Source organism: Canis lupus, unplaced genomic scaffold (assembly GCF_011100685.1).
Source record: "Canis lupus familiaris isolate Mischka breed German Shepherd unplaced genomic scaffold, alternate assembly UU_Cfam_GSD_1.0 chrUn_S142H302, whole genome shotgun sequence".
NCBI lineage: Eukaryota > Metazoa > Chordata > Mammalia > Carnivora > Canidae > Canis > Canis lupus.
The window spans coordinates 9288-35982 of NW_023330261.1; the positions used below are offsets into that span (position 1 = coordinate 9288).

Here is a 26695-nt window from a genome sequence, read left to right on the forward strand (position 1 = left end):
CTTTCCAGGACTTGCCTTCTAGCTTCCAGAGGTTCCCTGCCGCCCTGGTTTAATCTTCTGATATATGCCTCTGATTCATTTCTCCACACCTCCTACCTTGCAGAAAGCGGTCGCTGTTCTATTTGTAGAATTGCAACAATTCTTTTCTTGGATCTCTGTCTGAGTCCACAGGTGTTCAGAATGATTTGATACCTATGTAGCTGAATCCCAGACACCAGACAAAACTAGGGTCTCCTACTCCTCCACCATCGTCCTCTTCTTCCAGAAATTCTGTATATTCGATTGATCAATATTAATTGTACTTTTTATTAGAATCCTCTAAACAGCATTATAGGTTTCTTCTCAGTTATCCAGATTAAAATAAGTAGGGATTTATTTTATTTATGTGATTAGCTTTCTATTTAAGCAAATTGTAGCTTTTACTTTCTAAAAGTATCATTTCCAGACCACGTTTCATAAGCAAAATAAAATTCCTACAATAATGTCTCTTGTTTAACTTGAACATTGTAAGTAACGTTTAACTTATTTCAGATGCAGCAGATGTTGGAAGACAGTATAATCAGAGAACTAAAAGAAGGTATGTTGCCAAATTCACAAATTTAGATGGTCATTAATTTCTGAAATAAACCACAAATAGTAACTGGCATCCCTTCCCCTTGTTAAAATTTTGTCTAGATATATCTAATAAAAAATGTAAAACATAAACATAGTGAATAAGAGACTTATTCCTCATTTGGTCATCGTGTTTCATACCTTTTTTATTTTTATTTTTCAAGATTTTATTTATTTATTCATGATAGCCACACAGAGAGAGACAGAGAGGCAGAGACACAGGCAGAGGGAGAAGCAGGCTCCATGCAGGGAGCCCGACGTGGGATTCGATCCCGGGTCTCCAGGATCGTGCCCTGGGCCAAAGACAGGCGCCAAACCGCTGTGCCACCCAGGGATCCCTCATACCTTTTTAAAAAACCTGCAGCCTGTATGCCTGTTAGCACTTTTGGCTGTAATCTTCCTTCACTTGTGCCATCGCTATGGAACTGTCAATCTGAAAATGTGGGCGTTCTCAAATTCTTGTTTCTGCTAGTGGTAGAAGACCAAACAGACCAGACTTGTCTCAGTAATACTTAGTTAAGCAATTATATAGTTCATATAGCTGTCCCTTGACAGGTGACATTTCAATCTCCAGCCACTGGTTTTGCCATTGGGTAAAATTCCAGGTTTCTTAGCATGGAATATAAGCACCCAAATCAATTTGGTTCTTGCCACATTGGTGAGCCTTCTCTGTCGCCATTACCCTACTCTGCTGCTTTGCAGAGAGTAATCTTTCAGGTATCAGCCTTCCTATTCCCTCCACAGAAAAGCAGACAATATTGATAGAAAACCAGGATGTCCCTTCTGTGTGTTCTTATAATGTCTTGTTTTAAACCTGCCATGATATATTTGACTCTAGATATTGCCTGTTTGATTTTTCAGTTGATAGTATATGATTGTTCAGGGGTGGACTGTGCCATCAGCTTGCAATCTCATCTTGTAATGAGAAAACCAGAAGCTCTAGTGTTTATCCACAGTAGTAATTAATTCAATGGGCAATCGTGAGCAAACTTGATTTAATAGTAATCTTGTATTTTATATTGTAGTTATATGTAGATATTTTTCATCCTTTTAACACTCAGAAGATTCCAACTTTTTTTTTTACTAACTTCTAGTTAACTACAAAGTATTTCAGATAAAGAATATTATTCTTTCTCTTTTTCAGTTGCTCATGATTGAGAATCAGGATTCTGTAGATCTCCTTTAGGACCTACTGACGAATCAAATGTAAATCAAGATCTAGTACTGCAAGCATCACGAGAATATGTAGAGATTTTGAATAGAAAGTATATGATCTGAAAGCTATATAGTAAAAGTTTATTACCTAGATGTTTAATATAACATTTTAATTGTTTCCCAGTAAATATCTGATGTACAAAAAATCTTTATTAAAGGAAATGTTGTTATATCGTGTGTAATGAAAGTTTATATATTATTTTAAGCTATGTTTCTTGGCATCTGATTAAATTTAAGCATATTTTCTACATGGAAACCAGCATTATTGAGTTTTACAGGCTCCAATCTGCCCAAGTAGATCGGACCAAGTTGTTGATAATGTTTTGGGGCTGGTAATTGGTAGTTGTTTTTTTTTTTTTTTTTTTTTGTATTTTCTATGTTTTATTACTAGACATATGGATTTAGACACACATCATTTTGATATACTGCTGCTAAAGCTATCACCAATGTTTGTATGTATTTCAATTTTTATAGTGCCATAAACCCTGTGTATAATTTCAATTTTAAATACTTATTATTCATAGTTCTTTCCTCATGGTGAAAAAGATTTGCCTAAGGCTTTTTATCTTTTCTTTTTTTTTTAATTTACTTTTTGAGAAGAGTCTTAAAATTAGAGAAAAGAAAAAATAGAGAAAACGACCTTTTCCCTCCAGAATGGTTTGAAAGTAAATTGTTAATTTATGCCCAATTCCTGTGGCCCCTATATCCTGCAAGTCAGTACATTCCACATAGCTACCGTACAACCCTGCCAATCAGAAAATCAACACTAATACAATTGTCCCTTGAATAATATGGAGCTTAGGGGGGCACTGATCCTCTGTGTAAAAATCTGTGAACTTTTGACTCCCCAGGCACTTAACTACTACTAATCTACTGTTGACCAGAATATTGTACCAAAACAGTCAATTAACCTATTTTTTGCGTGTTATATGTATTCCATTCTATATTCTCCTTATAAAGTAAGCTAGAGAAAAATGTTATTAAGAAAAATCAGAAGAGGGTAGCCCGGGTGGCTCAGCGGTTTAGCGCCGCCTTCAGCCCGGGTGTGATCCTGGAGACCCGGGATCAAGTCCCACATCAGGCTCCCTGCATGGAGCCTGCTTCTCCCTCTGCCTGTGTCTCTGCCTCTCTCTCTCTCTCTCTCTCTCTCTCTCTGCCTCTTATGAATAAATAAAATCTTTTAAAAAAAGATCAGAAGGAAGAGAAAATACATTTACAGTACTGTGTTTTTTAAAAATTGGCATATAAGTACACCCATTCAAACTATGTTAGGTATACATTATGTTTTTAAATTTAAATTCAATTTCCCAACATTTAGAAGGGTCATCGTTTTCAGATAAAGTTTTCGATAATTCATCAGTTGCATGTAACACCAAGTGCTCATCACGTCACATGCCCTCCTTCATGACCATCACTGATTTACCCCATCCCCCCATTCACTTCCCTTTCAGCAACCTTCAGTATGTTTTCTGGAGTTGAGTCTCTCATGGTTTGTCTTCCTCTCTGATTTTTCCCCATTCAGTTTCCCCTCCTTGCACTATTTCTTATATTCCACCTATGAGGGAGACCATATGATCATTGTCTTTCTCCAGTTGACTTGTTTCACTCAGCCTGATACCCTCTAGTTCCATGCCCATTGATGTAAGTGGTAGGTTTTCATCCTTTCTGACGTCTGAGTAATATTCCATTTTGTATGTATATCACATCTTTTTTTTAAAAGAATTCATCTATTTACTCATGAGAGAGAGAGAGAGGCAGAGACACAGGCAGGGGGAGAAGCAAACTCCATGCAGGGAGCCGGACATGGGACTCTTCCCGGATCCCAGGATCATGCCCTGAGCCAAAGGCAGACACTCAACCGCTGAGCCACCCAGGGGTCCCATACCACATCTTCTTTATCCATTCCTCTGTTGAAGGACATCTTGGCTCCTTCCACAGTTTGGGTATTGTGGATATTGCTACCATAAACATTGAGGTGCAGGTGCCCCTTAATTTCACTACATTTGTATCTATGGGGTAAATACCCAGTTGTGCAATTGCTACGTCAACTATCCCCTCTATCATCTAAACCTCATATTCTGGGCAGCCCCGGTGGCGCAGTGGTTTAGCACCGCCTGCAGCTCAAGGTGTGATCCTGGAGACCGGGGATCGAGTCCCACATCAGGCTCCTTTCATAGCATGGAGCCTGCTTCTCCCTCTGTCTGTGTCTCTGCATCTCTCTCTCTCTCTCTCTCTCTCTCTCTCTCTGTGTGTGTGTGTCTCATGAATAAATAAAATCTTCTAAAAAAATAAAATAAACCTCATATTCTTTTAAAGCTCTGACATTTGTCTGTAGTATCCTTTATAGCAAGGAAGGTCCTATTCAAAACCATGTACTGAACTAAGATGTTGTGTTTCTTAGTCTCTTTCAGTTTAGAACAGTTCCTTAGTCTTTCCATTGATTTTTGTGACTTTTAATCCTTTGAAGAGTTCATTCCAGTAACGTAGAATGTCTTTTCAGTGTGGGTTTTTCTTACGTATCTTATGTTTCCTTATGATAAAATTAAGATTATATTTATATACATATACATATATGTATTTTAGCAAGAGCACAACTGAACTGGTCCTCTACTCTTCTCATTGCATCATATCACGTGACCTACAGTTTTGATTTGTCCCATGGTTGGTGACGTTGATCGCTGGAGTAGTATCTTCAGTTTTCTTCCCCAGAATGTTAACTTTGCACTTTACAATTAGTATTTTATGGAGAAGTACTTTGAGATATATAAAAACCTCCTTTCTGAAATACCCTGTACCAGGCCACTTCTGCAGATGATGTGCCTCACTTACAGGCTCTGAAAACCCATGCTGGGCTGTTCTTTCCCTGTGTGGATGCCTCCTGAACCTTTGAAGTCTGTGATACCTCATCCTAAGTTACTCACCTTTCAGAGATGCTATGTCTTGAGCTCTAAGACTGTTCAGGTGGCACTCCTACATTTATGCCTTCCCAATTCTGTGCCAGGCTCCAATACCTCCCTCTGGGACACCACCGCTCCTTGTTTCTGTTCCTGTGCTTTTGGACTGAAATCTTTGGGAACGGAAAGGATAAAGGGGGAAAGGGCTCCATAGGTCTTTTATAATCAACTTATGAAGCTTTACAATGCAAAGATTTGGATTGGGATTGCATTGAATCTATAAATATTTTGAAGGGAAGAGACATTTATAATACTGAGTTTTCCAAACAATATTTTAATTGCTCTACTCTCAGTGTTTAAAAAAATTTCTTATAAAGATCCTGCAAGATATATTTTAGATTTATTTTCAGTTATTTGATACTTTTGATCCTATTTTAAATTATTTTTAAAAATCAACTTCATTTCCTGTTTATAGCTTATAGAAATAAAAATACTTTGCATATTGAGCTTCTATCAGCTCAGCTATCTTTTTTTAAGATTTATTTATTTATGATAGATGTAGAGAGAGAGAGAAAGAGAGAGGCAGAGACACAAGAGGAGGGAGAAGCAGGCTCCATGCCGGGAGCCCAATGCAAGACTTGGGCTTGCAAGATGCTGGGACTCCAGGATCATGCCCTGGGACAAAGGCTGGTGCCAAACCGCTGAGCCACCCAGGGATCCCCAGGATCAGCTATCTTGATAAACTATCTTACTATTTCTCATAGTTCTGGAGTCTAGGAAGTCCAAAATCAAGGCACTGACAGATTAGTGTCCAGTGAGGGTCTGCTTCCTGGTTCATGAGTGCCTGTCTTCCTCCTATGTCTTCATAAGGGACAGGGTCAAGGGAGCTCACTCCAGCCTCCTTTAGAAGGGCACTAATCTCAAATCAGGAGGACTACACCTTCATGACTTAATCACTTACCAAAGGCATCACCTCCAAATATCATCACATTGAACACTAAGACTTAAAACCTGAGTTTGGAGGAGTGGGTATAGAAATATTCAGTGTAGAGCAAGGCTGTTCCTTGTTCTTGGCCATATAGACTTCACAATATGGGTGCTTGCAATATGGTTCACAATAATCTCTTGTGATACTTGTATATCTGTGGCATCAGTTCTTTTATCTCCTATTTTATTTTATTATTTTATTTTATTTTATTTTATTTTATTTTATTTTATTTTATTTTATTTTATTTTATTTTATTTTATTTTATTTTATGGAGTTAAAAGTTTTTTCTACTTGAGTATAGTTAACCCGTTACAGTAGTTTCAGGTGTACAACATAGGCATTCGGTTTCTGTATGCATTATACTATGCTCACCACAAATGTAGCATCCATGGATTTTTTTAAGCCACTTTTAAAAAGGATTTTACTTAAGAGAGCACAAGGAATTCGGCCTGAGATTTAAAGAGAAAACAGCTGGAATGCTACAGTGAAGAGTTTTCACTTCTATCAAAGTAGGAAGACGGAAAAAATAAAAAGCATCCAAGGGGGAGGAGGCCCCGCAAAGAGCCTGGCTCAGACCTGGCGGCAAGTGACCCCAGTACAGGAAAGGCCAGTCCCAGAGATGCAGGTTTACCAATCTTCCCGGAAGGAAAGGCACTTGCAGGGAGTTCGGGCAGGATCCCAGGATGGGCAGGGATGCCCTCAGGCTCCCAGGGGCACTAACAGAGGAACTGCGCCCCAAGGGAGAGGGCGCCACATACTATGGGCCGAGCTCCCTAAAGGGCTGCAGCATGCGCCCGGAGGGGCCAGGAGCGGCTCAGGCGGCGGCTCCGCTTCGAGGGGGCTGCATGGCCCAGGAGCGTGATTCCAGCGGCACAGGCCCCAGATCCCAGGGCACCAGGGGAAGCAGCCCAGGATCTGGCACTCCCCCCGGGACAGGCGGAAGCCGAGAGAACACACGGCAGTAAGGAGGCTCCTGCTCTGGGTGCAGCCCGCCTGTGGAGCACCCAGGCCCCTTCGGACTGGGAGCTGTGGTAATTACTGCGGGAGCTGACTCCAGGGCTGGAGACCTGGCCGCCGCCACTGTTGTTCCTCCTACTGTCACTTTTTACCAGGGACTCAGCAGGGGCCTCATAGGATAAACAGCTCCCACTGAGCCCTGCACCTGGCAGGGGGCTGGGCAGCTCCCCCAGGTGCACACACCTCTGAGAATCAGCATTGCTTGTAGAAGCAGGCCCATGCCCCAGAAGACCAGCTGGAAGGACAGGGAAAGCAAGTTCTTGACCAAAGCAGTGCTGGAAACTAACAGGGGAAGTCGAGGGATTTACAATATATAGAATCAGAGGATACTCCCTCTTGTTTTTTGTTTTCTGTTTCCGCCCCCCCCCCCCCCCCTTTTTTTTCTCTCTCTATCTTTCTCCTTTTTCCAGTACAACTTGTTTCTGGCCACTCTGCACTGAGAAAAATGACTAGAAGGAAAAATTCACCACAAAGGAAAGAATCAGAAACATCCTCTCTCCCATAGAGTTACAAAGTTTGGAATACAATTCAAATTCAGAAAGCCAATTCAGAAACACAATTCTAAACCTACTGGTGGCTCTAGAAATAAGGATAAGGGATTTAAGATACTTCATGACTGCAGAATTGAGATCTCATCAGCCTGAAATTAAAAATCAATTAAATGAGATGCAATCCAAACTGGAGGTCCTAACAATGAGGGTTAACGAGGTAGAAGAACCAGTGAGTGACATACAAGACAAGTTGATGGCAAGGAAGGAAGCTGAGGAAAAAAGAAAAAAAAAAAAAAGATCACGAGGAAAGGTTAAGGGAAATAAATGACAGCCTCAGCAGGAAAAAATCTACGTTTAATTGGGGTTCCAGAGGGCACCGACAGAGACAGAGGACCAGAAGGTGTATTTGGACAAATCATAGCTGAGAACTTCCCTTACTTGGGAAGGGAAACAGGCATTCGGATACAGGAGATAGATTCCCCCACCCCCACCCCTGCCCTGGGGAAATGAATAAAAACCACTCAACACCTCGACCTTTAATAGTAAAACTTACAAATTCCAAAGATAAAGAGAAGATCCTTAAAGCAGCAAGAGACAAGAAATCCCTAACGCTTATGAGCAGAAGTATTAGAATAACAGCAGAGCTCGCCACAGAGGCCTGGCAGGCCAGAAAGTGCTGGCAGGATATAGTCAGGGTCCTAAATGAGAAGAACCTGCAGCCAAGAATACTCTATCGAGCAGGAGCTCATTCAGAATAGGAGAGATAAAGAGCTTCCAAGATAGGCAGAAACTGAAAGAATATGATGAGCACCAAACCAGCTCTGCAAGAAATATTAAGGGGGACTCAGTAAAAGAAAGAGGTAGTCCAAGGAAACAATCCACAAAAACAGGAACTGAATAGGTATCATGATGACACTAAATTCATATCTTTCAATAGTAATTCTGAACGTGAATGGGCTTAATGACCCCATCAAAAGGTGCAGGGTTTCTGACTGGATAAAAAAGCAGGCCCCATCTACTTGCTGTCTACAAGAGACTCATTTTAGACGTAAGGTCACCTACAACCTGAAAATAAAAGGTTGTGGAACAATTTGCCATTCAAATGGTCCTCAAACGACAGCAGGGATAGCCATCCTTATATGAGATGAATTAGTTTATCCCAAAGACTGTAGTAAGAGATGAACAGTGACACTATATCATACTTAAAGGATCTATACTAGAAAGGACCTAACAATCATAAATATATATGCACCTAATGTGGGTGCTGCCAAGTATATCAATCAGGTAGTAACCAATGTTAAGACATACTTAGATAATAATACACTTATACTTGGTGAGTTGAACACAGCGCTTTCTATAATCAACAGGTCTTCGAAGCACAACATCTCCAAAGAAACGAGTGTTAAATGATACACTGGACCAGATGGATTTCACAGATATTTATAGAATCCTACATCCAAACACAACTGAATACACATTCTTCCCAAATGCACATGGAACTTTCTCCAGAATAGGCCACATACTGGGTCACCAATCAAGTCTTAACCGATACCAAAACATTGGGATTGTCCCCTGCATATTTTCAGACCATAATACTTTGAAATTAGAACGAAATCACAAGAAGTAGTTTGGATGGATTTCAAAAAGGTGGAGGTTAAGGACCGTCTACTAAAATATGAAAGGGTCATATTATTTATGGAATATGACCATAAATATGACCAGGAAATTAGAGAAGAATTAAAAAGATTTGTGGAAACTAGTGAGAATGAAGATACAACCATTCAAAATCTTTGGGATAGAGCAAAAGGAGTCATGAGGGGGAAATACATCACAATACAAGCATCCGTCTCAAAACTGGAAAAAACTCAAATACAAAAGCTAACCTTGCACCTAAAGGAGCTGGAGAGAAACAGCAAATGAAACCTTCACCCAGCAGAAGATGACAACAAAGATTCGAGCAGAACTCAATGAAATAGAGACCAGAAGAACTGTGGAGCAGATCAACAAAACCAGGAGTTGGTTCTTTGAAAGAATTAATAAGATAGATAAACCATTAGCCAGCCTTATTAAAAAGAAAAGAGAGAAGACTCAAATTAATAAAATAATGAATGAGAAAGGAGAGATCACCATCAATACCAAGGAAATACAAACGATGTTAAAAACTTACGCCAATAAATTAGGCAATCTAGAAGAAATGGACGCATTTCTGGAAAACCACAAACTACCAAAACTAGAACTGGAAGAAATAGACAACCTGAACAGGCCAATAACCAGGGAGGAAACTGAAGCAGTCATCAAAACCCTCCCAAGACACAAAAGTCCAGGGCCAGATGGCCTCCCAGGGGAATTCTATCAAAACTTTAAGAAGAAACCATACCTACCCTACCAAAGCTGTTCGGAAAGATAGAAAGAGATGGAGTACTTCCAAACTCATTTTATGAGGCCTGCATCACCTTAATTCCAAAACCAAAGACCCCACAAAAAGGAGAATTATAGATCAATATCCCTGATGAACACAGATGCAAAAATTCTCAACAAGACACTAACCAATAGGCTCCAACAATACATTAAAAAGATTATTCACCATGACCCAGTGGGATTTATCCCCAGGATACAAGAATAATGTCATGAAAATACTTTGTATGATACTATATTGACAAATAGATTTTACCACACATTCTTCCAAACCCACAGAATGTATAACACCAAGAGTGGATCATAATATAAACTATGGGCCTTGAGTAATTATGATGTATCAGTGTCGATTCATCAGTTGTGACAAGTGCCCCCCTCCCCTGCCCGCTGGAAAATCTTGACGTAAGAGAGGCTCTCTCTCTGTCTCTCTGTCTCTCTCTGTGTGTGTGTGTGTGTGTGTGTGTGTGTGTGTGTTTTGGGTGAGACAGGTATGTGGGAAATCTCTACTTTTTCCTCAACTTTTCTGTGACTCAAAAACTGCTCTGGAAAAAAAAAGTCCTAATAATTAATTAGTTGAGCTGCAGAAGAAAAGTCTGAGCTAGCAGAGGTTAGTTCATGAGGTCTAAGGAAAGAAACTATCTCTATGACATAAAAGTGCAAGGTGAAGCAGCAAGTGCTGATGCAGAAGCTGCAGCAAGGTATCCAGAAGTTATAGCAAAGAGAATTAATGAAGGCAGCCACACTGAACCGCAGATTTTCAATGTAGATTAAACAGCCTCATAGTGGATGTTAGGACTTTCATAGCTAGAGAGAAGTCAATGTCTGGCTTTAAAGCATCAAAGGACAGGCTGACTCTCTAAGTTAGGGGCTAATGCAGCTGGTGACTTTAAGCCAAAGCCAATGCTCATTTACTGTTATGAAATTCCTAGGGCCCTTTAGAATTATGCTAAATCCCTTCTATCTGTGCTCTATAAATGGAACTGCAAAGCCTAGATGACCGTACATCTATTTATGACATGGTTTCTTGAATGTTTTAAGTCCACTGTTGAACTGACTGCTCAGAAAAAAAAAAAGATTCGTTTCAAAATATGACTGCTCACTAACAACGCACCTGGGCACCCAAGGGCTTTGACAGAGAGGTACAGTGAGATTAATGCTGTTTTTCTACCTCTAATACAACATCCATTCTGCAGCCCATGGATCAAGTGGTCATTTTCAACTTTCAAGGCTTAATATTTAAGAAACACATTTCATACAGCTATAGATGCCATAGATACTGATTTCTCTGATGGATGTGGGAAAAGTCCATTGAAAGCCTTCTGGAAAGGACTGACCACGCTAAATGCTATTAAGAACATTTGTGATTCGTAAGAAGCATTCAAAATATCAACAGAAATAGGAATTTGGAAGAAGTTGACTCTAAACCCCAGGGATGACTTTGAGGGGCTCAAGACTTCAGTGGAGGAAATAACTGCAGATGGGGTGGAAACAGCAGGAGAACTAGAATTAGAGGTAGAACCTGAAGTTGTGACTGAACTGCTGCAATCTCATAATAGAACTTGGATGAAATAAGTCAGTTAGATAAAGATCAATACCATATCACTTCACTTATATGTGGAATTTAAGAAATAAAATAGATGAACATAGGGGAAGGGAAGACAAAAAAGAGAAGCAAACCACAGGAGACTCTTATCTACAGAGAACAAACTAAGGGTTTCTGGAGGGGAGATGGGCGAACAGGGTGATGAGCATTAAGGGGTGCATTTGTGATGAGCACATGATGTTATACATTAGTAAGGAATCACTGTACTCTACTCCTGAAACCAATATTGCACCACATTCTAACCAACTAGAATTTAAGCAAAAACTTAAAAATTTTTAAAAGTACTAATGCCAAAAATGATGGCTTTAAAAGTGGGGGGGAAAAAAACCTCAACCGATAGTGAGTTGCTTCTTATGGATGAAAAAAGAATATGATTTCTTGAGACGCAACCTATTCCTACTCCTGGGAAAGAATCTGTAAAGACTGTTGAAATGGCAATAAGGGATTCAGAATATTACATAAACTTAGTTGATAAAGCAGCAGCAAGGTTTGAGAAGACTGACTCCAATTTTGAAAGAGGTTGTACTGCGGGTAAGATGCTATCAAATAGCACCATATCCTACAGAGAACTGTTCATGAAAGGAAGAGCCAATTGATGTAGCAAATTTCATTGCTGTCTGATTTTAGCAAATTGGCACAGCTACTCCAACCTTCAGTGACTACCAGATGCAGACTTTAAAATAACTGTGATTGGGCAGCCCCGGTGATGCAGCGGTTTGGTGCCGCCTGCAGCCTGGGGTGTGATCCTGGAGACCTGGGATCAAGTCCCACGTCGGGCTCCCTGCGGGGAGCCTGCTTCTACCTCTGCCTGTGTCTCTGCCTCTCTCTCCCTCTGTGTTTCTCATGAATAAATAAATGAATTCTATAAAAAAAAGTCTCTTTTCTTACTTCTCTCTTTTTATTTTCTCTTCAAATATATTCATCTCTTTTGTTTCTTAAATTCCACGTAAGTGAGATCATACGGTATTTGTCTTTCTCAGACTGACTTATTTCCCTTAGCATTATATTCTCCAACTCTGTCCATAGCATGACAGATGGCAACATTTCATTCTTTTTCATGGCTGAGTAATATTTCTCGCTCTGTGTGTGTGTGTGTGTGTGTGTGTGTGTGCACGCGCACGCACACATACACACACACACACACACACACCCAACACCTTCTTTATCCATTAATCCGTTGATGGACATTCGGGCTTTGTCCATAGTTTGGCTTTTGTTGATAATACTGCAACAAACATTGGGGAGCATGTGCCCTTTCTGATCACTGCATCTGTATCTTTGGGGCGAAAGCTCAGTAGTGCAGTTTCTGGGTCATAGGGTAGCTCTATTTTTAACTTCTTGAGGACCCTCTGCATTGTTTTCCACAGTGGCTGCACAAGCCTGCGTTACCACCTACAGTGGAAAAAGACTCCCCTTTCTCCACATCCTCACCAACATCTGCCATTTCCTGATTTGTTCATTTTAGCCATTTTGACAGGTATGAGGTAAGTAGCTCATTGTGGTTTTGATTTGCGTTTCCTTGATGCTGGGTGATGTTGAGTGTCTTAACATGGCTGTTAATTAGCATATTTACACCACTGATATTTAACATGATCCTGAGTATAGTTAGATCAATATCTACCATATTGGTTACTGTTGTCTGTTATTGCCCTTGTTCTTTGTTTCTTTTTATGTCTTCCAGTGTTTTCCTGCTTCCTTTGGTTTTAATTCAACATTTTGTGATTGCATTTTCTCTCCCTCCTTAGTATCTAGATTATGCTTCTTTTCTTATTTTTTAAAGAGTTTGCAGGATGCATTTATAAAGAATCCGAGTGCCCTCACAGGCTTCACACACAATACACATTCCTCAGAACAGAGTATTCTCAATTCCTCCTTCTCATGCCGTAGGGCCCTCATCTCACTTACGCATAAGCTGTGATCGCTGAGTACTTGGTTGCTGGTTTTTGAGCAAACCATTGTCTGTTGGGTCAATTAGGAATTCAAAAATTGTTTTATTTCACTTTTCTTTACTCATTTTCTTTTTTTAATAATAAATTTATTTTTTTTATTGGTGTTCAATTTGCCAACATACAGAATAACATCCAATGCTCATCCCATCGAGTGCCCCCCCTCAGTGCCCATCACCCATTCACCCCCACTCTGGATAGTACATGTATTTTAGAGTAACTTTATTATAGATTCCAATGGTAAATTGGAACATATTAACGTTGAGAATTGAGAATTAATTTTGAGACTTGAATTTGAGAATTTGAACTATTGAAATTTAGGGAGCCTTTCTGAATCTTAATTACATGTATGAAGAAACAACCTGAGGATTAATTGTGAGAACAGGTGCGAGAATATCCAGTGTACCGTTTTGCATAAATATTTGCATATGACTTTTCTTTTATGGAATTAGCCCGTAGCACTTATTTCAAGCAAAGGATTGGCATTATGCATGGAGGAACCCACTTTCTGTGATCATTTATTTTTATTTATTTATTTTTAAAAATTTTATTCATTTATTCATGAGAGACACACAGAGAGACAGAGACACAGGCAGAGAGAGAGAGAAGCGGGCTCCCCACGGATGTGGGACCCCAAAATTCCGGGATCACACTCTGAGCCAAAGGCAGAAGCTCAACTACTGAGCTGCCGAGGCGTCCCTCTGTGATCATTTAAATTTAGATCTGCACATCACTTTCCATTCATGTCATGCTATGTTCTAACTCTTCTCCAAAGAGTTATTTATAATAGAAACTACCTATGGCTGCTTGTTTAAGACAGGTGACACACATACAGTCTTCTTTCACTATTGTTGTTACCGGTTTCCCTATATTTCCAGAGAGAGCTATCCACCTTCAAGGGAGTGGACATTTTTATGAACGTTCTGTGCAGTGACTGTTGTTATGTTTTGAAATAGCAAAGAGATATTTCTCTAATTTCATGAGTTGGTTGAAGGCTATTAAGATTCTATTGATTAAAACTAAAAAGCCACCATCTTAACCAAGTGATCAAACTTATCTGACCCATAATTGGATCCAAGTAATAGCATGCACCTCCTGGCTGATCACTAAGAAGGGCACAATATCATCTCTGTAGTAATCCACCAAATAAAGTTTGTCTTTAATTCAATCTTGAAGAAACAAGCAGAAAAAATTCCATTGAGGAACATCGTAGCTGGCTTAGACTCTTCAAAAAAAAAAAAAAAAAAAAAAAGACTGGTCTATTTTAGATTAAGGAGACAACAGTGATATGAAAAATGAATGATTCTTTATTGGATAGCAGATTTTGAGGGGAAAGGAGGTTCTATAAGGGCTGTAAGAAACAATTTTGTGGGAAACAGAAATATGAAGAGGGCTTATATGATAGATAATAATTTCACATTAAGGTAAAAATTCTTGGGAGTGAAAATAGAACAGCTTTATGGGAGAATGTCCTGTTCTTTGAAGATATGTGCTGAATAATCAAGAGGGGAAGTGTCATGTCTGCCACTTCCTTTTAAGTGTTTTAGTGAAACTGTGTGTGTGTGTGTGTGTGTGTGGGTGATATATAGAGGGAAAATGATATAAGCAGATGTAGCAAAATATTGACACTGATGAATATAGGAAAAGGAACCTGTGGGTGTTTACAGTAATGTCCTTGTAATATTTTCAAAGACTTGAAAGTTTTCAAAATAAAATGCTGGGTAATGAAACAAATACCAGGTTTACATTTATGTATGAATACTTCTCAAGAGAAGAATGTTAACTCTAGTAAGATGACAGAAATATGATCGAAAATGATTTTTGGTTTACGTATCCATCTAGTTGGTCAACCAAAAAAATCTCAATTATCCTTCATTATTCTTTCCTGATCTTACTCTGACATTTTATTTATCAGCAATCCCATCCACTCTCCCTTGACAGCAGTTACATCGCCTCCCTCTCTACTGCTACCACCTTAGCCAAACCTCCACCATCATAGGTACCCTGGTAATAGAGGTGACTCACCTGGAAGCTTCCCCTCCTGCCCTCCCTCGATCCACTCTCCCAAAAGCAGTTAGAGTAAATTTTTAAAATTATAAATTAAATCATGCTCCCTACCTCTGCTTATAACTCTCTGATGGCTTCTAATCCCACTTAGAAAAATAAAGTTCAAATTCCTATCTCCATGACCAGTCTTCTACCTCCATCCCTGACCTCTGCTCAGGAGGAGCTTTTCCTTTCTGGCCTCGCTGTCCCTCCACTATTCTAAACTTCTTCCTGCCCAAGTTTCCCTGTCTCTACCTGGAGTGCTCCATCTCTTCTTTGTGACATAGCTGGTCCCTTCTTGTCCTTCATAGCTCAGTTCAAATGGCACCTCCTCTGTGAGGCTTCCTGTAACTCTCCAAACTAAAGTAGTGCTCAGTCTCTCATCCGCACATTGCCTAGCCTTCTTCCTCTGAATTTTACATATTATTATCTGTCATTTTATATTTTTGTTTATTGTCCGTCTTCATGAAACTTATGGAGCTTCACAAGAACAGGCATACTGTTGGCCTTGTTTGCTGCTGTACTTTTAGCCACTCAAGCAGTACCTGCTACATTTAGATGCTCTAGAATTGTTGAATGAACTAAAGAAAAGGTAACAGTCTATAAATTACTGTGGAGGTATATCAGGAAGAGGCTAGCCAGAAACACAGAATCCATGCTAGTTATTAAAACAAAAAGGAATGTGTTTCAGGGGATCGTGTCCAGGGGTGACAAAAGAACTGAGAAGCCAAGCAGGGCTCCGTGAGATTATTAGCCACCATCACCCCTAGACTGGGGGCAAATGGAAGAAGTTATGCAGCTGAAGCTCCAGAAAGGTGTCGACTGAAACTGAAACTACAGAGAAGCATATTACTGATAGAGAAGCCTCCGAAGGCAGGGAAGAAGGAGGGGATAACCTATATATTCCTTTTCTTTGCTGTCTAGTCTCTGCTCAGTTGGAACCCAGGCAGAAGCTAGCAGACCCAAGAACTTGGGAAACATAATCTGTGTACGAGGTCCCCTCCCTAACAGGCAGCAGGATGGGGGGCAAGGTTGGAATGAGGGCAGACTGAGCAGATCCCTCCTGGAGCAGGAACCTCTCATTGGGACGCCTGGGTGGCCCAGCGGTTGAGTGTCAGCCTTTGGCTCAGGTCGTGATCCTGGGGTCCCAGGATCGAGTCCTGCATCAGGCTCCCTTCAGGGAGCCTGTTTCTCTCTGTGCCTGTGTCTCTGCCTCTCTCTGTGTCTCTCATGAATAGATAAATAAAATCTTTAAAAAAAAAAAGGAACCTGTCATTGAATGAGAAAAATAAAAACACATCCCAAAGCATTTATTCTTTTTTTTTCGCCTTTTTTTTAAAGATTTTATTTATTTATTCATGATACAGAGAGAGAGGGAGAGAGGCAGACACACAGGCAGAGGGAGAAGAAGGCACCATGCCGGGAGCCCAACGCGAGACTTGATCCCCGGTTTCCAGGATCACGCCCTGGGCCAAAGGCAGGCGCTGAACCACTGTGCAACCCAGGGATCCCCTAAAGCATTTATTCCTTATCAGTGAAGGACGAGTTATATTTAGGGGATCGGGATTGCTTGAGAATATCCAAAACATCTGGTAACAGAAAAAAAAAATAGACTATTTATTGTGGTCTTTTTCTGGGTGAACTGTTGACCCCTTGTTTTAATTTTTTAGCTATTTCAACTGTCTGGAGGTTAGCAAAAATTGTGTTACCTTACTATTAAAACATAAATAATATATTTTAAATCCTGTGTTTCCTGACTTGAAAGATACTGAGTAGTGTTCTGGCCCACATCTTTCTGGATTTTTAAGTATACACATTATTAGAAAGTAAAAATCACCAAAACATGCTTAATCATTAATTGCATTGATCCCAATCCACTTAAACTCTAGAATTCCTTAAAATTTGCAAAGATAGGAATCAGCAATTGAAGGAGGCCATGTCTATCTGGTCAATTGTGTCCTTGAAGCCACTGGCCCAACTGTGAGGTTGTGAAAGCAAGCCAGCTTGTGGACCTGCAGCTCCTTCTAGCAGGGTCAACCAGTTCTCCTCTTCCCACTCTTCCTCTACATGCCTGTCGTTTTATTTATCTTCCTGTTCCCTTCAGATGCAATAGGGATAGGAAGTACAATATCTCAGTACCTCCTCATGCCTCTGTCCTTCTCAAAATATCATGAAAGAAAACACAAAACAGAAAATATCCCAGATAACAGCTGTCCTAAGGGAAGCTACACTTCTACAAAATGAAAGTAAATGACTTTATATTTTGGTATATAAATATACCTGTGATGTTATATGGAACAGGCAAAGATTCTACTTAGGGTTCTAATCCCCCCAAGCTCATTAAGTAAGGGAAGAGGGAGGTTAGAGGACGCACTGTTCAAAGGGTATGTCAATGTTCTTTTAAAAGTAATGGGTTGGACATATAAATCATAGGAGTAATGTTGTACAAAATAGTGAATGAAATATTTATACATTCCATTGAAGCTTAGCATGTGTTCCAGAGGGAGATGTCCTAGAGAGATGGGTCTTCCCCTTTGTTCTGAATCTATTTTTCCAATTGCTCTGACACAGCTGTTGGCTTCACAATCATTCTGAAGTTGATTAGATCAGAAAGCAAAGGCTTGCCTGCTCAGCATGACCAATGATAAACATCAAGGTTGTGGGTATTCCAGGCTTGTAGTCTATATATTGAAGTTGTTTTTGGTGTTTTGTGGGTCTTCGAGTGGTTCTCTAAATTTTCATCCTCCTGTATTTATATATCATTTGTAACTGAAAGAGTACAGCATAATGTGCATTGCATACACTTGCATAAACTCTACCAATCAAGTTTGAAAATGGCTGTCAGATTTATGGAGCACAACTACAATTACATTCATACACATGTTCAGCTACAAAGCAGAAATAGAACCTTGTTACCTTTGTTTTGCTTGTTTTAATAAAACAAAACATTTGAATTTAACTTCAAGGAAGTAAATTGCTACCTGCTGAGAAATTCTTTTGACTTGCTGTTGGAATGATTTAATGTTTCCAAAGCATGGTGTAGGTGAGCCTGAGTGCAGATTCTTTTATGTCCAAAGGTCAGAGAGGTTTATAAAAATTCCTAAGAATAATCAGAGATGGGGATCCCTGGGTGGCTCAGCGGTTTGGTGCCTGCCTTTGGCCCAGGGCGTGATCCTGGAGTCCTGGGATCGAGTCCTGCATCGGGCTCCCAGCATGGAGCCTGCTTCTCCCTCCTCCTGTGTCTCTGCCTCTCTCTCTCTCCCTCCCTCCTTCCATGTCTATCATGAATAAATAAATAAATAAATAAATAAATAAATAAATAAATAAATAAATCTTTAAGAAAAAGAATAATAAGAGATACTATACTAAGTGCTTTGCAATCACTATTTTATTTAATCTTCACAAAAACTCAAAGAGGGAAATACGGTTTTTATTTTCTGTTTTATAGATGTGGAGATTGAGGCTCTTAGATGTCTTCCTGAGATCTGGGTTAGCCTTTAGCACAGGTTCTGACCTCAGGTCCATCTGAGAACAAAGCTGCAGGTAGGGTAGTATTTTAGTGAAGTGCTTTTCTTCTTTTTAAAGAATTCTCCCAAGTGAGTATTGGTCTCTGGGTCTCTGTGACTATGAGCTTGGTCTGGAATGATTTGAGGTGGCATGGAGAACCAAACCTGGGTCTTTGCCAGCAACAGCATTGCTTCCACTTGCCTTTCTCAAGTCCCATTGCCAGCTTGGCTCCTTGAATGCTTTATCTTGCCATAGGTACCCAGTCTCGAAATGTAGGCTCTAAAGTCAATGTCATTTTAACTATGTCATCGGGAATAGCCAGCTGAGTTATTGAGTCATACAATTGTAGGGTTGGACATGACCTTATAGACCATCTGATGTAACCTCTCTTTCTCCAGGTGATCAGGCTGGTGGTCTCTAGGGAATGAAGAATTTGTCTAAGTCAAACTAGTGGGGTGGGGGCAGTCTGAATGAGAAACCACATATATTCACTCTTTCAACCATAAGGTATTAGTACACGCCATGTACTTTACCTTGGCAATAGATATTTTCCTCTTGACACTATAGTATACTATGTTGAAACGCCATTAAAGAAATAAATATTGAATAAGATTTTTTTTTACTTTTTAAAAATATTTTATTTTTTTATTCATGAGAGACAGAGAGAGAGAAAGAGGGGGGAGGGAGAAGCAGGCTCCAGGCAGGGAGCCTGACATGGGACTTGATTCCGGGTCTCCAGGATCATGCCCTGGGCTAAAGGCGGCACTAAACCGCTGAGCCACCTGGGCTGCTCAAGATTTTGTTTTTTAATTTTTAGAGAAAGGAGCTGTTTTTCATTTATTTTAAAATCCTTACTTGAAAAACCATTGATCATTCCTCATCAAAAAGAGAAACAGAAAATGAAATCGTTGTCTTAGAATATCCAGCAATAAAGATAAGCTCACAGGAGACCAAGACAACTCTTAAGGGTTTTTTTTTTTTCTACTGATTCAAATATTACTACTTTGTAGGAATTTGGGTAAGAATCTGGAGGCTAAATCTCGATACACAGTTCCTTTAAGCTAATATAATTGCAACAACAACAAAAAATGAGGAGTGGGCACGGAGGAGGATATCATATCCTAGATACTGACATTTCAAATAGCAGTAGTTGTGTGTTTCAGATGGGTACAGGCCGATGGGACACATGCCCTATAATAACCAGTACATTGCGGGTGTGTTTTGATGTCCTCTGCTCTTCTCACAAAATTTAAATCTGTTTATATAGTTCTTTGGCACAGTCATAGGACAAGAAGGCTACCTCCCCTGAAAGACCCTTCCTAATCACCAAAACTAAATTTAACCATCCTGTCACTACCAAATGGTTCCCTCTCAATCAACTCACCTTCCTTATTTTCTGCCTAGTGCTTATGGCTATCTGGAATTGTCTAGTTAGTCTACTTATTTACCTGCTTCTTGCCCATCCCAGCCACTCACATCCAAATGTGAAAGTGGGGATTTCATCGGTTCTGTTCACCACTGTTTTTCTGAGTCCAGCTGGGAGCCTGACACATTACCACCAAGCAATAAATGTCTGTTCAATAGATGCATGAGTTTGCAATGGCACAGACTTGACCTGAAGTATTTTCTCTGAGGGAGATAGAGTAACATAGGGACTGGGGAGGAGAACTTGGAGCTCTAAGTGGCTAAACAGCAAAGTGCGCTGTCCTGAGAATGTCGCGGCACCTCGGGAACCTGCACTTGATCTCCAGAATACCATGGGCTTACATTTCCCTGGACCAGGAGCTGCCCTGCTGAGAGTTCCATAGAGACTCTGGTCTCTTTGCCTACCGAGTCTAAGCATACTTGCATGTAGGTTAGCAGTGGGACAGCAATATGGTAATAATATGTGTGGGATGGATAGAAGGTATGTCTAGAAGGGATACTCCCCTGAGCTGTGAGAATCATCCTGGTGTGACTCAGGATCTGGGATACCCTATTAATTCCCCTTTGACAGATAAATAATAGATACCAGAACATACTCTATGGGATAGTACATTGTTAATTTTATAGTGATTCATCTGTAATCAGAAGTTCTGGGATACTCTCCTATTCTACCATAATTTAGTTATGATTTGATAATATCATTAGTACTTACGGAATACTGAATCTGCTAATATATTAGTAGGGATATTATAATCTGCTATTGTATTAATTTTTAGTTTGAGAAGGGGCATATGTTTTAAAACACAAGTGAAAAATGAAAGTGGCATCGGGTTATCTGAAATTTATCATCATGTGTAATATATTTCTAATGTAAAACATATTTAATTAAGATATATCATCCATTGGTGTCAGAACTGGCAAATGATCCTATATATAAAACATATATATTTATGAATAACCGCGATATTGATCCCTTCAAATAAAATTGAGAATGTTCTTTTCTCCTCCTCCTCCTCCTCCTCCTCCTCTTCCTCCTCCTCCTCCTCCTCCTCCTCCTCCTCCTCCTCCTCCTCCTCCTCCTCCTTCTTCTTCTTCTTCTTCTTCTTCTTCTTCTTCTTCTTCTTCTTCTTCTTCTTCTTCTTCTTCTTTGCTTTAAAGCATTCCACTTTAGAATGTAAAGTCCTAAGTCCATCTTTAAAGATTTATTTGAAATTCTTGAATTTTTTTTTAAATTTAAGCATCACTGTTTATAGGGCTCATTTGGTGGCAGGCAACAGAGACTATCTTTGGCTAACAGCAGTAGAAGCCATTTATTGAAATGATAAGTAGATTGTGAAATCAAAGGCCTCTCAAAGAAGAGCTGAATTTGAGAGATCAAGGAGCAGGAACTAATGAGGATTCTGTTCAGAGCATCACTGTGATGAGGAAGAAATGTCAACCATTTTGCATCCTGTGGTCACTCAAGACAAACAGTTTTGGGAAATACATCTGATTGGTTCAGCTGAGTCAGATGCCCAGCCCTCCTATGGGTGGGAGACCATCTTTAATAAAAATTTAGAAATACAGAGGGACTTCCCCAGGGAAAAATTAGCATGCTGCCAGCACTAAATAAACATGAGAGAGAGAGAGAGAGAGAGAGATATGCTGGGCAAGCAAAAACACAAATATCCACTATAGTAAATGAGCTAATCCTGTCAGTTTCCCATAATTTGTTGTCAGAAGCATGGGAAATAATCTCTCATACTGATCACATCACCTTGAACAATGATAAAAGAATAAACTTAGATTAAATCTTAGTGTTGATTACGGTACAATACAGCCAGTGCGTTAAAAAGAAATATTAATTGATGGTGACATGGTAGGAAAGTGGAAGGAAATTAATATTTGGAGAGAGCCAAGTGTTATGCTAATTGCTTTGCTGGAGCCTCTCATTTAATATTCATGATGATTACAGGAAGAAGGCATTTTAAATTTATCTTGCTGATACGGAAACTGAGGATCAGAAAGATTAAGCAACTTCTTTTCAAGGTCACATACTTAATGGCATACAAATAGAACGATGTGGTACAAGTGTTGTATTACTGTCAATACAATTCCAAAGGAAAACAACATGTAATTGTTAGTCTGCCTTGCTGATGTGATGTTGCTGTTGTCACGGATAATTACTACATAACTCCTCTTTGTTGGACCATCATGTTATCTTGAGACCTAATGAAATATAAGCATCTCTTCTCTTTTGCCAGTATTGTTAGGATTATGAATATTACCACCAAATAGTGTTCTCCCTCTCTTATTTTGCTAAAAATCTCAGTTGCCAATTTTTTATTTTAGGTCAGCCATATTATTGTTAAGCCTTTTATTTTAGGTCACGTTTCCTAAAAGCAGGCCTTGGGGGAGACATTTGGGTCTCAGTGATTTACTGTAAGAGTGCTTTTCAGGAAGCAAATGGGAAAAAAATAAATAAATCAGGGAAGTGAGGGAAGCAGAATAGGAAAGAGAAAAGAGTCAAGCAAGGATGTGCTCTCAGGGGAAAACAATCAGCTCTGTCCTGATCTTTGGGGGTCCTGGAACCTAAGTCATATTAGAAAGTATTTCTCTCTGGAAAGTGGGGACTCTGGGTAATTATCCGGAGGCAGGGCAGCTGTGAGCTCTTATGCACAGGAGCTGGGGGATGGGTGTACCGGCTCTATAAAGGGGATCTGGGTTGTTTTGTTTTGTTTTGTTGTTTTGTTTTGTTTTTTAAGATTTTATGTATTTATTCATGAGAGACCTAGAGAGAGAGGCAGAGACACGGGCAGAGGGAGAAGCAGGCTCCATGGAGGGAGCCCGACTTGGAACTGGATCCAAGAATACTGGGGTCATGCCCTGAGCCAAAGGCGGGCACTCAACCACTGAGCCACCCAGACGTCCCATATAAAGGGGATCTGTCTACACTCATGTGCATTCAGGAGAAGAAGCATTGGCAGGCACTTCCCTTGGTCAAAGGGGGAGTATCTTTGCTTCCTTTTCCCTCCCTCCTAGTAAGATAAGTCACTAACAACTTGCTTACAGGAGGATACAACTCACAGCTGAGCCTGTGAATTTTTGGCAGGAGGGCATGGGTCATTGGATGCCTAAGACAATGTTTAGACAATGTTGGCTGGGCTCAGACCTGCTGTCATAACACAATGGCATAGTGGCCTCTCCCAGAGGAGACTAGAGTAGCGTAGCATCAGTGCCATGTAGCTATGATTCATGGCCATAGTTAGCAAACCCAGAGTTTAATGATGAAATTTTACAAGAGAAAAATGACACCTTTTTTGTTGTTTTCCTAGCTTTCAGACCTAGCTAAATGTTCATATCTTACTTTTATGATTTAGGAAGATAGCTTTTGTTTATGTCTCTCTCTATTTCCCTTTTCCTTATCTGCCTCTCTCGAATTGAGTTTTGCAAACTGATACACTTTTGTGGTTTAACAAACAAGAAGCTATTTAATATTATTTTAGTGTGCTAACACTGTGGCATTTCTGAGCATGAAGATTTTTAAGGTGGCATAAATAGGTATTTTCTACTTTAGCCTATCTTACTTCCAAAGGATAGCCAGTTTGCATTTATTTTATTTTTACCAAATAAATCTTTCAGTGCCCCATCGTGATCCTCCCATCCCTTTCTCCTTCCCTAGATCATTGTCTTAGTTTAACCCTTATCACTTCTTCCCTGGGATATTGTAATGGGTTGCTGTGTGCCTGTCAAAAGCATAATGGTGATTTACAGAGAAATCAAAGAATACAAGTCCCTTTAATATAAAGAAAAGATGGAAGATATCAACTGCGTGGGAATGGTTTCACAGAGCTGGAGATTCAGAAACATTCACCCCATTGGAGAGACAAATGTCTTTTTTTTCACAGAGGGATCCTGTTGCTGATAATAGGACCTGACGGATGACTGAGAATTTTTCTTTGCCCTTCTCACGTGGAGTCCCATACTCTCTGACCTATCCTGAAAGATGTAGGGGGTCTGGCTTTCCGCCTACTTACCTACTAAGTGCAAGAAATAGAATGACCCCAACACATCTGAGTGTATAAGTAGATTTAATTACAGACCAGTTCCTCTAGAGCCTGCATCCTCCCAGCCTGCAGAGTTTCTGGCACCTTTACTCCCATCGTTCAAATGGTTTTTCCTCCTGCAGATCCACTCCATTCCCTTACATTCTCTATATTGTTGCTAGAATCTTCTTTAACTAAATGTTTATATCATGTTATACATTTTGAGTTTTTTTTCTCATCCATATTTCACCTAAACTAACATAATTAATTTAAAAATTTTTTAAAGAAATCTATGTCATTTTCCTACTTATCTTTCTCCGGTTCTCCATCACGTAATTGATCGAAAATTCTATGTAATTCTATGTATGTGCATATGCACAGACACACATTCATCTTGTACCAATTTGCAACTTATTCCCTCTTAGCACATTACATGCAGATTTGTGAACACAACATGTTTCTCAAACCTCTTTTAACTAAACATGACATTTTCTCTCTGGTTCAGCCTTACCCCTTGTCTACCTGAGCAAATCTCAGCCACTTTCATGTCTTCATGATTGAACCCAAATTTAACTCTCTCAACAGAGCTTTCAGTGACTTCCCAGCATCATTATTCACTCTTCTCTCCGGTATTTCTTAGCACCCTTCATCTATGTGCATTTTACTAATTTGTGATTGTTCATTTACGTATCTGTTTCCCCCTGAGGCCGTGAGGGCAGCCGTGTAAATCCCTAGGTCTGGTTCCCTAAGGCTCAACTGGTTGTTTTCAGACGATGATGCTGGCCAAACCTCTTGTAGACACCAGTAGAAAACCTCACCCAGCCGAAACCTGCGCAAACATGCTCTTAGGCAGGGCTGTCTAGAAGCTCTTGTGATTCGTGTAGAAGTGACTCACTGAAGGTGTGCTCGCACGGAAAAGCTTTGAGTCAGGGAAGCTGAGTAGGACGGGGAGGCGTTAGGCAAGGGCCTGCTTTCAGAAGTCCAGTTTAGCTTTCTCCCTGGGGAAGAAGCTCTGAAGCAGTTGCATCGCCTGCCTGTAGGCAAAAGAGCTGGGATTGTCTACTCTGGTCACGTGCGCGCGCCCACCCCCCACCCAGGGGGGCAGATAGTTGCAACCTCCCAGGCTACTCTGGGTAAAGGGGGTTTTTAGACCAAAGCACGCCTCCAGAAAAGAGAAGGGCCTGGGGACAGGAATTTAATAAAGGAGATTAGCAGAGTCAGGATCGGCATCTGCGCCACATACTCAGATATTTCATGCCAAAGAAGGCAGTTGTTCTCATTGGTTGAAAGCTTGCTTTTTGCCAGGCGAAGTGCTAAGTACCCTCGCGTGTGGGACCGGGGACCCATCTGTCCTGGAATATAGTTAACCAACTTTCGGCCAGGTATAATATCATACGACAAACCTAGTTAGTGAGCCAGGGAAACAGTGTCTGTTCCTATAGTTCATTGAATTCAAGAAGCAACGATTACAAGAAACATCATCATTTTATGTTTTATCGCTCCAACTGGGAAGGAGAACAAAAGGCATCCTATTAAGCTAGTGTGCGGTACTTTCATATCATCCATTATGTGACACAACCTGCTCTCAGAGATGCGGAAATGAAAATTAGGGATCCCTGGGTGGCGCAGCGGTTTGGCGCCTGCCTTTGGCCCAGGGCGCGATCCGGGAGACCCGGGATCGAATCCCACATCGGGCTCCCGGTGCATGGAGCCTGCTTCTCCCTCTGCCTGTGTCTCTGCCTCTCTCTCTCTCTCACTGTGTGCCTATCATAAATAAATTAAAAAAAAAAGAAAATTAAAAAAAAGTGCGCATGAAATTTGGAAATTTATGAATATTGATGACCAAATGACAAGTAGAAAGATGTTTTTATTTAGAATTTCACAATATTAGATTATTAATAAGTTTAATCTCTTAGAAATAATTTCTATAATGGGTTATTTAAAATGATTATTACTAACTTTATTTTAAGATTTTATTTATTTATTCATTAGAGATGCAGAGACATAGGCAGAGAGAGAAGCAGACTCCACACGAGGAGCCCGACGTGGGACTCGATCCTGGAACTCCAGGATCACTCCTGGGGTCAAAGGCAGGTGCTCAACTGCTGAGCCACCCAGGGATCCCAATTATTACTAATTTTAAAATAATATAGTACATGCAAGTGTTTGTAAGAATTATATGTACTTGTGAGTTGATCAGAGGGATGGACTTTTGATAGAATTTACAAATAATTTTTGAAACTTATATCTAATTGAGGGCAATTATATGATGTTCTCATACACAATCATTATGTGTCCTAAGAAAAGATTAATTATATTTATCAATTGTTACTCAATGACTACTATGATTTGCAAGAATGATATATATGGTATTGAAAATAGTGTTATCACCTGTATACTTAAAAAATCTGCAGCCATAACATACAACCAGTGAGACTATTGATAATTTCAAGATTTTTAAATAAATGGGACCACTCATGTGTACTTTTGTATGACACACCATCTTTCATT

At 40.0% G+C, this 26695-nt stretch overlaps 1 long non-coding RNA gene across 2 annotated transcripts; it reads left to right on the forward strand.

Annotated features, from left to right (window-relative positions):
• Positions 1-26210, forward strand: LOC119878306. Of its 2 annotated transcripts, XR_005386757.1 has the most exons (3): positions 1-577; positions 12603-12719; positions 26155-26210. It is a non-coding gene; the product is annotated as an uncharacterized LOC119878306 (long non-coding RNA). The 2 variants fall into 2 exon arrangements; XR_005386756.1 differs by lacking the exons at positions 12603-12719; positions 26155-26210 and adding an exon at positions 1757-2004.
• The last annotated feature ends 485 nt before the right edge of the window (positions 26211-26695 follow it).